General features: G+C 44.1%; 1 protein-coding gene across 3 annotated transcripts in view; it reads left to right on the forward strand.

Annotated features, from left to right (window-relative positions):
• Positions 1-14139, forward strand: part of CCSER1 (coiled-coil serine rich protein 1) — an 857015-nt gene that overhangs the window by 554375 nt on the left and 288501 nt on the right. The gene's annotated exons all lie outside the window — the stretch shown is intronic.

The raw sequence follows: 14139 nt of genomic DNA on the forward strand, positions 1-14139 counted from the left end.
TTCCCGCGCTCTGTCACTCCCTGGACTGCTATCTAAGCTAGGAATGCTGGTGGGAGGAATCTCCGTCAGCTGTTGGCCCTGGGAAAGAGGAGCGCGCTCCTCTCCCAGGAGCGACTGCTCTTCCTCAGAATCAGAACTACTCTGGGACTCCATGGGCTCAGTGTCCACCCTGACAAGGAGGAGAAGATGATGATGATGATGATGATGATGATCATCATCATCATCATATACTGGACCTGTTCAAGCAACACAGTGCGACATGGATTCTGCCATGCAGCAACCATCTGAATACATTTGAAGTCTTTTAGGGAGATTATTTATGTCACCATCGAAAAAGAAGAAGAAGAAGAAGAAGAAGAAGAAGAAGAAGAAGAAGAAGAAGAAGAATTATTTATTCATTCATTCACTTGCATCCCATTTCTCCCCTCAAAAAATAGAGTCCCACAGGGTGGCTTACAAAATATAAAAAGCATAAACATAATAACCAATCACTAAAATATGTTTACAACAAGCTAAAAGCAGCAGCAAAAACACAAAGAACCAAAACTAACATAAAATTAAGCAACAGCAAGAGTCCAATGCTTGATGAAAAATTAACAGTTTCACTTGCTGGTGGAACGCAGATAAAGAGGAAGATGGCTTACGCTCTTGGGGTAGGAGCGCGTCCACCGAGAAAGCCTTCTTGTGCATTGCCACCAACCATGCCTCCAAAGTCAATGGCACAGGAAAGAGGGGTGCAGCCAGCGGCCCATCTGAAATGATAGGCAAGTTCACATTAGAGGAAATAGTCGAACAAGTACCTAGGTCCCAAGCCATTTAGGGCTTTAAAGGTGGTAACCAGCACCTTGAATTGCACTCTGAAACAAACTACATGCTTATATGGGGTTGAGAGTCAAAGTAGTTCACATGCAGTAACACTACAATAACCCACTAAAGTAAGTCAGTTTAACCCTCATATTGTAGACAGAGAGGATTGAAGCCATGTACTGAGTTCCTGGCTGAGGTGAGATTTGACCTAGGAATTCTTCCAGCACACAGCTTCTGTTCTCACCTATACTATAACAGCTCATTCATCTTGAAGGCTACATTCCTATGCATATTTCCTTGGAAGTAAATCCCACTGAACTCAGTGGGCCTTCTGAGTTAACATGCATAGGTTCACACTGCATGGTTAATGAGTTGGGAGTGCATAGACAGGGTCTCCAAAGTACTGTCATTCCCTACTGCAAATATGGAAGGCTTCATAATTTCAGGCAGCTCTTTCCTATAGACAGTGTTATACACATGGAGTTGTGGGTCACCCTGTAGGGATGTGGAGAAGAGAGCTGTTCTTGCTGGAACTACTTAAAACTGCAGAGAAATAATATCCTTAGGTGGGTATGAACCTGAGTTTTGCTTCATCTAACTGCTGAGTGCTGACAAAGGGGAAGAAAAATGGTGCAGATTCAAATTGTTTGGTCAGACGTGAGAACAAATCTGTATGTGAGTTGTTGATCTGCACCACCATTTTAAAATCGTGTAGAGATTGCTTAACTGGCTGATCCAAAAATTATTTGTGGCCTTTCTTAACCACATAGGCTTCCTGTGAGCATCTTTTTGTAGTTCATAATCCGATGCCTAGAATGCTGAAGTTTAGATAGAGGAGTGTTTCTTTGAAGATGTGTTTTGTACATCACTTTGATATTTTATTTATTTATTTATTATTGCATTTATACCCCGCCTTTTTTCCTCTTGGAAGGAACCCAAGGCGGCTTACATTCTCCTCCTCCTCTCCATTTTATCCTCACAACAACAACCCTGTGAGGTGGGTTGGGCTGAGAGTCTGTGACTGGCCCAAAGTCACCCAGTGAGCTTCCATGGCCGAGTGGGGCTAGAACCCGGATCTCCCAGCTCCTAGTCCAACACTCTTGCCACTACACCACACTGGCTCTCCACCACATAGGCAATGCACAATAACCTAGCATTTAAATTAATAACAGTGGCCTGATTTTAATGGTTTTGTTTGTTATTTGTAGTTTCATATTGTTGTGATTTATTTTATTGTTAATTTATTAGTTTCTTTATTAGTTTTGATGCAGTTGCATTTTTTAAGGTAGACTGTAAGTGTGTTGGCAGGGCTGACTCTGGTTTTATCTTTTGTACAGCCCTTCCAAATCAAAGTGCTTTGGAAACAGTAAATGTATGTGTATTTTATTTTATTTTATTTTATTTTATTATTTATTTATTTATTATTTTTATTTATTTATTTATTTATAATATTTCTTGGCCACCTTTTAGGGCAGGGGTCCTCCCACGGTGGCATACAATAATAAAACACCTAATAAAAACAAATACAGTAGTAAAAACACAGTAAAAACAGTAACAGCAGCAAAAGCAAACAACCAAACAACAACCAAACAGCCAAAACCAGTATAAAATAAGCTTTACAGCACATAACTGGCATTACAACCCAGTCTGATAAAACATAATCAGGGGAAGGCAAGAGTAAAATAGTAAGTTTTCAGGGCCTTCTTAAAAGCCTCTAATGATGGGGCCTGCGGACCCTCAATAGCAACTTATTCCAGAGTTGTGGAGCCACTGCAGAAAACACCCTCTCTCGTGTAGTTGCCCAACTATCTGCCCTCACAGGTGGGCAAATGAGAAGGGCCCCACTTTCTGACCTTAAAGAGTGGGTGGGCTATGGTTGAAGATGTTTCTTTAAGTAGTTTTGTCCCAAACTGTTTAAGGCTTTAAAGGTCAAAACCAGTGCTTTAAATTGGGCTTGGAAATGCATGAGTAACCAGTGTAGCTGATGCAGTATATATATGCTTTATCTGATCTAATCACCTCGCCCCCACCAACACTTAGGCAATGTCTTAATAATAAGCAATAACTTACTAAGTTATTGCTTAGGAACATCTCAGATCTAAGGTTTTGCCTAAACTTCTGTTTTTTTAGGACAGAATCTCTGACAGAACGTAATACTCACTGCGGCCTTTACTTACTGCTTGTAAGAGTATTTTTGAGGCAGACTTAGGGATGTACGAAAGTGACTTACCTTTCACAGATTATGTTGATGGTGGGGGGGGAGGCGTTCTGTCCCTCACCCCAGAATCCAGGCCGGGGGGGCGCTCCGTTCCTCCCCCCGGAATCCTCGAATGGCCAGCTGTGCGCCGCGGCAGCTCCACGGAGCAGCCGTCCAGGCCCGTCCAGGCCTGAGCCGTCCGCAGCCGGATTTCCGGCCGCGGAGGGCTCTGGGTAAAACAAACAAACAAAACCAACCAACTGCGTACGCAAATGGCGTCGGCTATGGCCACTGCCATTTGCATTCCTTCTTTTTGGCCGTCTTAATCTACATAAATATTTACGTAGACTATGACGGCGAAAATAAAGGGGAACGCAAATAGCACCGTGGGTGCTATTTGCGTCCCTGTTTCATTCACCGTTTTAGCCTACGTAAATCTTTACGTAGGCTAAAACGGCGAATCAAAAGGGGACACAAATAGCGCCCGCTACGCTATTTGTGTTCCCCTTTATTTTCGCCGTCATAGTCTACGTAAATATTTACGTAGATTAAGATGGTAAAAAGAAGGAACGCAAATGGCGGCGGCCGTAGCCGACGCCATTTGCGTACGCGGTTTGTTTTTTTTAAAACCCACCCAACCATGATAGGCTACGTAAAGATTTACGTAGCCTATCATGTCTTTTTTTTCTTTTTTTTTAAACCTAGCCATGATAGGCTATGTAAATCTTTATGTAGCCTATCACGTCTTTTTTTTTTTACACACCAGCCTGGAAATGGCGGCGGTGGCAGCCAGTCGGAAGACCGGCCGCCGCCGCTGCCTGGAAGATCCACCCCAAGTGAGTCTCATCCCGGGGGGGATCCGCGGGGGGGTGGCAGGCTGTTCCGCCATGGAGTTCGGGTGGCCGAATGCACTGGCATTTGGCCTCACCGAGATCCGTGGTGGAATTCTCTGATATCCCTAGGCAGACTGTTTTGTTGGTCACTCTGTCAGTAAGCTGGTGTCAAGATGTGAAGGCACTAGGAATCCATTGTATGTGTTCAGGCTAATTCTACCGTAGCAGTGTTGCAAGTCCTGTTGATGAGAACTAAGAAGATTAAGCTAAGTAATCTTTGAAACTTTGTGACAGTGAAGTTTAAATTCTTGTAAGCTGTCAACCATCATAGATATGCAGATCAATAAGGAGAAACTAAAAAGCCTTGAAAATATTGTGTGTTTTTATTAACACACAGACACACCTCTACCACATACACACACACAGCAGTGTGTAAAAGAGAAGTGACATGATCTGATTCTCAGGTTGATATTTGAAATAGTAAAGTCACAACAGTGTAATGCAGCCTTTCCCAACTTGGTGCCCTCCAGATATGTTGGACTACAGCTCCCAGTATCCACTTGCAAGCAGCTGCCTAGGGGATGCTGGGAGTTGTTGTCCAACACATATGGATGGGGAAGCCTGGTGTAATGTGTAATTTCTTGCTTTCACAGCATTTATGGAGCTTCCTCTCCCCCACCTAAATTTACTCTTCTTCTCATTATCCAGCCCAGCCCTCGGGGAGAGGGAGGGCGACATCTGCCAATCCATCTGTCTGCCATGTTGAGCATGTCAAAATTCTCATGTACAACATCCCGTTATGATGAATGAGAATCTGTGAATCAGGGCAAAAATACTACTTTAGCAATAGTGCTATTCCTTTCCCTCCTCACTATTATCTCCACTCTTTCCCTAGTGACAGGGCCCAGCTGAGTGCTCTAGGAATCAGGCCAGGTGTAGATTTGAGGGTCCCCAGGGGTCCCCAATAAGGTTAACAGATGGTGGTGGGCAGAGCGTTATTCACAGAGATGGGGGGAATGCGAGAGAGAGAGAGAGAGAGAAAGAAAAAGACGCACAGTCGATGGGGTAAAACTATGATAAGCCAATCAACTCCCACGTAATTAAGGAAAATTCACTCTCTCCCCCTCTAAAAGTAGCTGGCATTGTTTAAATTTTATTTTTGAGCTAGCAGTGTTCTGTGGGCTACATTTAGTGAAGACCGTGATCTTTGCTCTATATAGCACGTGATGGACCCAGACTTAGCCATACTTAGAGCAGACCCACTGAAAGCAATGGGACTTAAGTTATGAATTTCCATGGGTCTTCCCTAAGCTTGAATACAACCCAACGATCTGTGCAATGCGCTATGCATATCTTTACCAGGCAGATTTTAAATCTGAAAAAAAAAAAAATCCTTTTATGTCTTTAATTCTCCCCCTGCTTATGGGAATTAAAACCCCACACACACACCAAGGAAACCCAGAATAACAGCATTATACAAATAGCCATGTACAGTTAAACTTCACTGACACAAAGATCCTCAGATTATTTTGAGTTTAATCTTCTTAGTTCCTATCAGCTGTACTCGCAACACTGCCACAATATAATAGGACTACAGAAGTGTGGTTGATACACATGCTCTTGTGGATTATAGAACAATTATTCAGCTAAAAATTGAACAAGAGACTTTATTGCCCTTCCTTGCATGTGATTTATCATGAACTGCTAAGCCTGAGACTTATGGGCCTGGGCATAGTGGTGTAATAATGTGGGTCATCATGATCTCATTGGTATGTTGTTGTTCAGTCGTGTCCGACTCTTCGTGACCCCATGACCATAGCACGCCAGGCCTTCCTTTCCTGCGCTCTCTCCCGGAGCGTGCTCAAGTTCATACTCATTGCATCCGTGATGCTATCTAGCCATCTCATCCTCTGCCGTCCCCTTCTCCTTTGGCCTTCAGTCTTTCCCAGCATCAGGGTCTTTTCCAGGGAGTTTTCTCTTCGCATTAGGTGGCCAAAATATTTCAGCTTCAGCTTCAGTATCTGTCCTTCCAATGAGCAGTCAGGGTTGATTTCCTTTAGGATGGACTGATTTGACCTCCTTGCAGTCCAGGGGACTCGTAAGAGTCTTCTCCAGCACCACAGTTCGAAAGCATCAATTCTTCGGCACTCAGCCTTCCTTATAGTCCAGCTCTCACAGCCATACATTACTACTGGGAAAACCATAGCTTTGTTAAAAAGCATATAGTTAATATCTAGAAAGAGCTAAGGAGTGGTAAAGGGGAAGAACTAGAGATGTTGAAAACTGAAACATTCAAGGGGGGGAAGGTATTTTTCGTGTTGGGTTGGATTTTCGGGAAACATTGGGGAGAACCCTCCCCATGTAACATGTTCTCTTTAAGAATGATGAGAGAGGATGTGTGTATTTTTTGAAGTAACTTTTTAAAATAATATTGCTGCAAAACCTCTAGACCCAAGACGCAAGACTCCACGGAAGCTCACTGGGTGACTTTGGGCCAGTCACAGACTCTCAGACCGACCCACCTCACAGGGTTGTTGTTGTGAGGATAAAATGGAGGAGAAGGAGGACTATGTACGCCGCCTTGGGTTCCTTAAGGAGGAAAAAAGGCAGGATATAAATGTAATAAATAAAAATAAATAGCTGGTGACTTTAATGATTTAAACTTGCTGTCCTGAGGCCCTGAGAATGTACCCTAAACCTAAGGATGTGTGAATCAGCAAAATTCAAGTTCACTGAAATTCCATCTCGAAGCTTGTTCCATCTGAAGTCCATATCAGATTGTGAGCTTTCTGGTTGTTATTGTTGTTGCTGCTGCTGTTGTTGTTGTTGTTGTTGCTGTTGTTGTTTTTCCTTTTTGCATGAAAATCCATGCTTATTTTGTGCATATTTTTCCAAATATACACATCAATTGTGTACATCTTTTAAATGTACACATTCTTCTTCCATTGAATAAAGTGTATTTGTGAACATTTTTTCAAAAGTATACATTTTTTTCATGTGGGTTTTCCAAAATTTAAGCATGCTGTTAAACACATTTTTTTTGAAGGGGGGGGGGTGTCCACAAATCATACTGTAAACCTGAAAATGTATGCACTTTAACTGAAGATTGCATCGGAGTCCATATTTGGTCCAGAAGCTGCAAACTGGGTACATTATGATTAAACTAACTGAACTAACTGAAACATATTTCTCATACATCCCTACCCAAAACATAAGAACATCAGAAGAGCCATGCTGGATCACACCAAGGGTCCATCTAGTCCAGCATTCTGTTTACACAGTGGCCAACCAGCTGTCGAGCAGGAACCCACAAGAGGACATGAGCGCAACAGCACCCTCCTGCCCATGTCCCCCAGCAATTGGTGCACATAGGCTTGCTGCCTCTGGTACTGGAGGTAGCACATAGCCATCAGGACTAGTAGCCATTTATAGCCTTTCCTCCAGGAATTTGTCTAACTCCCTTTTAAAGCCATCCAAATTGGTGGCCATCACTATATCCTGTGGTAGCGAATTCCATAGTATAACTATGTGAAGAAGTCCTTCTTTTTATCTGTCCTGAATCTCCCACCAGTCAGCTTCATGGGATGACCCCAGGTTCTAGTATTTTGAGAGAGGGAGAAAAATGTATCCCTATCCACTCTCTCTACACCATGCATAATTCTGTACACCTCTATCATGTCCCCCCTTACCTGCCTTTTTTCCAAGCTAAACAATCCCAGCTGTTGTAACCTTCTCTCATATGGGAGATGCTCCGGCCCCTTGATCATTTTAGTTGCCCTTTTCTGCTCTTCTTCCAGCTCTACAACAATATCTTTTTATTTAGGTGTGGTGACCAGAATTGTACACAGTATTCCAGAGTAACAGTGCTAAAAGGCAAACTCATTCTTGGCTTTTGCATTATCTTTTATCAAGCCCACCTTTGATAATCATTTTGAAGAACTCTTCATGGATCACTGCCTTGTTGTGGCAAAGGGGCTTGCGTAACTCAGTGAAGCCATAAGCTATGCCGTGCAGGGCCACCCAAGACGGACAGGTCATGGCAGAGAGTTCTGACAAAATGTGGTCCACTGGAGAAGGAAATGGCAACCCACTCCAGTATTCTTGCCAAGAAAACCCCATGGAACGTATCACAAGGCTAAAAGAGATGACGCCTCAAGATGAGCCCCTCAGGTCGGAAGGTGTCCAATATACTACTGGGGAAGAGCAGAGGGTATTTCCAAGTAGCGCCAGAAAGAGTGAAGCGGCTGGGCCAAAGCTGAAAGGACACTCAGCTGTGGATGTGTCTGGTGGTGAAAAGAAAATCCGATGCTGTAAAGAACAATATTGTTTAGGAACCTGGAATGTCAGATCAATGAATCAAGGTAAGCTGGAGGTGGTCAAACATGAGATGGCAAGATTGAACATCGACATCTTGGGAATCAGCGAACTAAAATGGACAGGCATGGGCGAATTTAATTCAGGTGACCATCATATCTACTATTGTGGGCAAGAATCCCTTAGAAGAAATGGAGTAGCACTCATAGTCAACAAAAGGGTGGGAAAAGCAGTACTGGGGTACAATCTTAAAAATGATAGAATGATCTCAGTACGAATCCAAGGCAAACCATTCAACATCACAGTAATTCAAGTCTATGCCCCAACCACTGATGCCGAAGAAGCTGAGGTTGATCGGTTCTATGAAGACCTACAACACTTTCTAGAACTAACACCAAAAAAAGATGTCCTCTTCATCATAGGGGATTGGAATGCTAAAATAGGAAGTCAAGAAATCACCGGGATAACAGGCAGGTATGGCCTTGGTGTACAAAATGAAGCAGGACAAAAGCTAATAGAGTTTTGCCAAGAGAACATGCTGATCATAGAATACACTCTTTTCCAACAGCACACGAGACGACTCTACACATGGACATCACCAGATAGTCAATATCAAAATCAGATTGATTATGTCCTTTGCAGTCAAAGATGGAGAAGCTCTATACAGTCAGTAAAAACAAGACCTGGAGCTGACTGTGGTTCAGATCATGAGCTTCTTGTTCCAAAATTTCAGCTTAAATTGAAGAACGTAGGGAAAACCACTAAACCATTCAGGTATGACCTAAATCATATCTCTTATGAATATACAGTGGAGGTGAGGAATAGATTTAAGGGATTAGACCTGATAGATAGAGTGCCTGAGGAACTATGGACGGAGGTCCGTAACATTGTTCAGGAGGCAACAACGAAATCCATCCCAAAGAAAAAGAAATGCAAGAAAGCCAAGTGGCTGTCTGATGAGGCTTTAAAAGTAGCTTAAGAAAGAAGGGAAGCGAAAAGCAAGGGAGAAAGGGGAAGATATATCCATCTGAATGCAGAGTTCCAGAGAATAGCAAGGAGAGACAAGAAGGCCTTCTTAAATGAACAATGCAAAGAAATCGAGGAAAACAACAGAATGGGAAAGACTAGAGATCTCTTCAAGAAAATTGGAGATCTCAAGGGAACGTTTTGTGCAAAGACGGGCGTGATAAAGGACAAAGAAGGCAGGGACCTAACAGAAGCAGATGAGATTAAGAAGAGGTGGCAAGAATACACAGAAGAACTATACAGGAAAGATCTGAATGTCCCTGATAGCCATGATAGTGCGGTCACTGAATTTGAGCCGGACATCCTCGAGAGTGAAGTCAAGTGGGCCTTAGGAAGCATTAGTAACAACAAAGCTAGTGGAGATGACAGTATTCCAGCTGAGCTATTTCAAATCCTAAAAGATGATGCTGCTAAAGTGCTGCACTCAATATGCCAACAAATCTGGAACACTCAACAGTGGCCACAAGATTGGAAAAAGGTCAGTTTACATTCCAATTCCAAAGAAGGGCAACGCCAAAGGGTGTTCAAACTACTGTACAATTGCGCTCATTTCACATGCCAGCAAGGTGATGCTCAAAATCCTACAAGCTAGGTTTCAGCAGTATGCGAACCGAGAACTACCGGAAGTACAAGCTGGGTTTCGAAGAGGCAGAGGAACTAGAGATCAAATCGCCAACGTTCGCTGGATCATGGAGAAAGCAAGAGAATTCCAGAAAAATGTCTATTTCTGATTCATTGACTACGCTAAAGCCTTTGATTGTGTGGATCACAACAAACTGTGGCAAATTCTTAAAGTGATGGGAGTACCAGACCACCTCACCTGTCTCCTGAGAAATCTGTACGAGGGTCAAGAAGCAACAGTAAGAACCAGACATGGAACAACCGATTGGTTCAAAATTGGGAAAGGAGTACGACAAGGCTGCATATTGTCACCCTGCTTATTTAACTTATATACAGAGTACATCATGAGAAATGCCGGGTTGGATGAATCACAGGTCGGAATTAAGATTGCTGGGAGAATTATCAACAACCTCCGATATGCAGATGATACCACCCTAATGGCAGAAAGCGAAGAGGATCTAAAGAGCCTCTTGTTGAGGTTGAAAGAGGAGAGTGCAAAAGCTGGTTTGAAACTCAACATTAACAAAACGAAGATCATGGCATCTGGCCCTTCACTTCCTGGCATATAGAAGGGGAAGAAATGGAAGCAGTGACAGATTTTACTTTCTTGGGCTCCAAGATCATCACAGATGGTGACTGTAGCCATGAAATTAACAGACGCTTGCTCCTCGGGAGGAAAGCTATGGCAAACCTAGACAGCATAGTAAGATGCAGAGACATCACCTTGCTGACAAAGGTCCATCTAATCAAAGCTATGGTTTTCCCAGTAGCAATGTATGGCTGTGAGAGCTGGACTATAACGAAGGTTGAGTGCCGAAGAATTGATGCTTTCGAAATGTGGTGCTGGAGAAGACTCTTACGAGTCCCCTGGACTGCAAGGAGGTCAAATCAGTCCATCCTAAAGGAAATCAACCCTGAGTGCTCATTGGAAGGACAGATACTGAAGCTGAAGCTCAAATACTTTGGCCACCTAATGCGAAGAGAAAACTCCCTGGAAAAGACCCTGATGCTGGGAAAGACTGAAGGCAAAAGGAGAAGGGGACGGCAGAGGATGAGATGGCTAGATAGCATCACCGATGCAATGAATATGAACTTGAGCACGCTCCGGGAGAGAGCGCAGGACAGGAAGGCCTGGCGTGCTATGGTCCATGGGGTCATGAAGAGTTGGACACGACTGAACGACTGAACAACAACAATCTTTCAGTGTCTAGTATCAGGCTCTTTTGTATATTTTGTTTACCAGTGAGACCACATTTTAAATAAAAGCAGCCTTTGGAAAAGTTGTGTCTGTTGTAAGTGTTTGTCTGTTCACTTGTATCTCAAGGATCTCTTTTATCTATTTTTCAATTTAGTACTTCCCCCAAGTGAACACTACAGTTTTCACACACATGCAGGCACATATGACTTCACATTGTCGCCAAACATCCTTCCATCTGTGAAAGTTACTCTTCTAATTTTCAAGATGGCAGTGGGAATTGAAAGCAGTGCTAGTACTTTTGCATATTCTTCATGTGAAGCATTACATTAAAGAAAATGCATCTTGAAAGACGTCTGTCTTTCGAGCTGTAAGATGACATACATAATATACTGTCAGATTAGGGGTGCAATGCTATTGGGATAGTCAGCCACTTCCAACCTCAGAGGCGGCCAACCATCCAGTGCAGGGTGGGCGGAGCACAAAGGGGATCCTCTCCACCACACTCTGGCCGCCCTGCATTTGTGGTGAGACAGCCAATTTTGGCTGTCTAGCTGGGGACCTTGGAGCGGGAGGGCAAAAGGCCACAGGGTGCATAGGAAGTGTCATAACGACGCTTCCACAGTCTCCTCCCCTCCCCACCCCTGGGAACGTCCCCTTTTCACCTGCTCCATGCTGCGTTTACAAGCGCGGAGACAGGGAAGAATTGCACCACCTACAAGGCAGTGGGGGAGCACGGTTTCTGGGTTCCCAGAAACTGAAGAATCCTATGGCTGTCTAGACACTGTCTAGCAGCCATAGGATTGCTCTCGAAATGTTAGATGACACAGATTTGGGGAGAAAGCCTACCCCTTCCTCAGTGTGGTTTGCCTTATCTCTTGTTCAAACTATTTCTATAGATCCATCACACAAGCCATTGTTTGGGGAGACTTATGTGGATTGTATAATGTCTAGAGGATTCCTGTCCTGTTATTCATGACTTAGTTGGTGCTGAGTTGTAAGAACACAAAGCAAGGGTGTTGTATCCAGCAGTGTCATTTTGCTAGTGCAAACCTTATAGCATTTACGGAAACTCCATTTTCATCCTTGAACAAGTGTCAAATCTAATACTTCATGTTTGCAAAAGTGCTTGTGTGAGCCATTGCCAAGTGCTTTTACAACGCATTATGTCTTTGTTACGGTAGGCGTTGCTTGCTCTACTTGTTCTGCTAGCGGTTATGCAACCACTAGTGGAACACAGAGCCATCAGCAAAACACCAATTATTGCACTTTTTCAACTAGTTTTATGCTGGATACAATCCCGTTGATATATTTTAGAGTAAAAAACTCAGTGAGGTGTTGTTGTCAAGGGCTCCTTGGAGGCCTCTCTCAGTCTAATCCAGTAGCCAAGTCCAGACACAGACAAATGGATTCTTTTCAAAGCTTTATTCCTCTTTTACAACTTAAGAACTCTACCGTTAGCAACTAGATATGAGCAGCAGAGTACCTGTGCCCTAAGTTGGAACCGTTGGTCCCCGTTTGAAAGGGAATTACTGGCAGACCCCTGAACTTAAGGACTAGGGAGAGTCCCTCCCCTTTCCCCTTGGATCCTCTGGGCGCAGCCGTTGTTTGCGCGCCAACCGGGCACTACGCCTCCTTTCTGCGCCCTCCATTTGGCGCTGCTCTCTGCTTTGGCGTCGCGCGTCCACCAAGTCTGCTTCCCGCGTTCTGTCACTCCCTGGACTGCTATCTAAGCTAGGAATGCTGGTGGGAAGAATCTCCGTCAGCTGTTGGTCCTGGGAAAGAGGAGCGCGCTCCTCTCCCAGGAGCGACTGTTCTTCCTCAGAATCAGAACTACTCTGGGATTCTATGGGCTCAGTGTCCACTCTGACCGTTGTGCTCTTTGAGGACAGATAGTATTGGGATCAGATTTTTTTTTCCTCTGAGCTCATGTTTCCTCCTGCTCAGTTGAATTGGTAATAACACACTCAGTTTATATAAAGCCATGGTCTTCAAATAGTGGGTTGCCTTCCAAGTTGACACCAGGGATGTAACCACCTTTTTTTTTCATAACTTATAGGGAAAGATGAGGTAACTCAGAAAGGTAGGAGACAAAGAGAGCTATTAAGAGGAGGTTGGGGCAGAGCAGGGGAAAGAGTCAGAAAGACATGAAATGAGAAGTGGCTCCCATGTACTGTTCTCTTATTTTATACAGGCTTGAATATTGTAATACTCCCCCTGTTGGTCTCCCGTTATCCCATCTAAAACCACTGATATCTATTCTTTGCCCTGTAACTTGTCTCAGTTTTGTTAACTATAACTACATTCCTCATCTTCTTTCCTCTTTGCACTGGCTTCCTTTCCTTTATTGTCAGGGTTGCCTCTGAGCATATAGAGTGTCAGAGCAGTTGAGATTCTGAGGAAGAGCTGCAACACGTGGGGGAGGAACTTTCCCAGGCTTCAGAAGCACAGCTGGATGGAGAGGGCCCCCCTTCACACATCCCTGTGAGTGATAGCAAACAGGGGAAGGTGAGGGAAGGACAACCTGGACTCTTAGATGCAAGGCGCAGATGCAGGCACAAGCAGGAAATCGCAGAGGCTGAGCTTAGGCGCTCTGCCTGATTTGGCTCGGCATCAACAGCTGCACCTAGAGGTGTCACGGAAAAGGGGGAGATCTTCCTCTCCCACCCCTTAAGTTAAGAGAGTTTGCTGCCTTTTTCCCAAACGGAGACCAACTTTCGTAACTCCCCTTTGAACTCCTTGAGGGCTTTTCCTTTGTAGTCTGTGAGTCTCTAGCAATTTGCATCTGCATGCTTCATTAGGGTAATGGAATTAAAACCTTGGAAATGCAGCCTCTTGTCTGAGTATTGATTAGGGATGTTAGAGAATTCTGCCACGGACTTCAATGAGTCTAAAGAATCCGGCTCCCCAGAGTCCATGGCGGAATGGAGCACTCCCCCCCCCGCCACCCCACGAAATTTTCCTGGGATGGACCCTACTTGGCGTTGGCCGGTCTGTCCGCTGCCCCGGTCTGCGACTGCAAATGACTGCCCTGGTCTGTGGCTGCCATTTTCCTCCCTACTTTAGCCATGATAGGCTACGTATTTACGTAGTATTTACGTAATATTAAGGATTTACGTAGTCTATCATGACAAAAAGCAGGGACC

Source organism: Heloderma suspectum, chromosome 5, assembly GCF_057233095.1.
Source record: "Heloderma suspectum isolate Gila_16-S chromosome 5, 16-S_ref, whole genome shotgun sequence".
NCBI classification, from domain to species: domain Eukaryota; kingdom Metazoa; phylum Chordata; class Lepidosauria; order Squamata; family Helodermatidae; genus Heloderma; species Heloderma suspectum.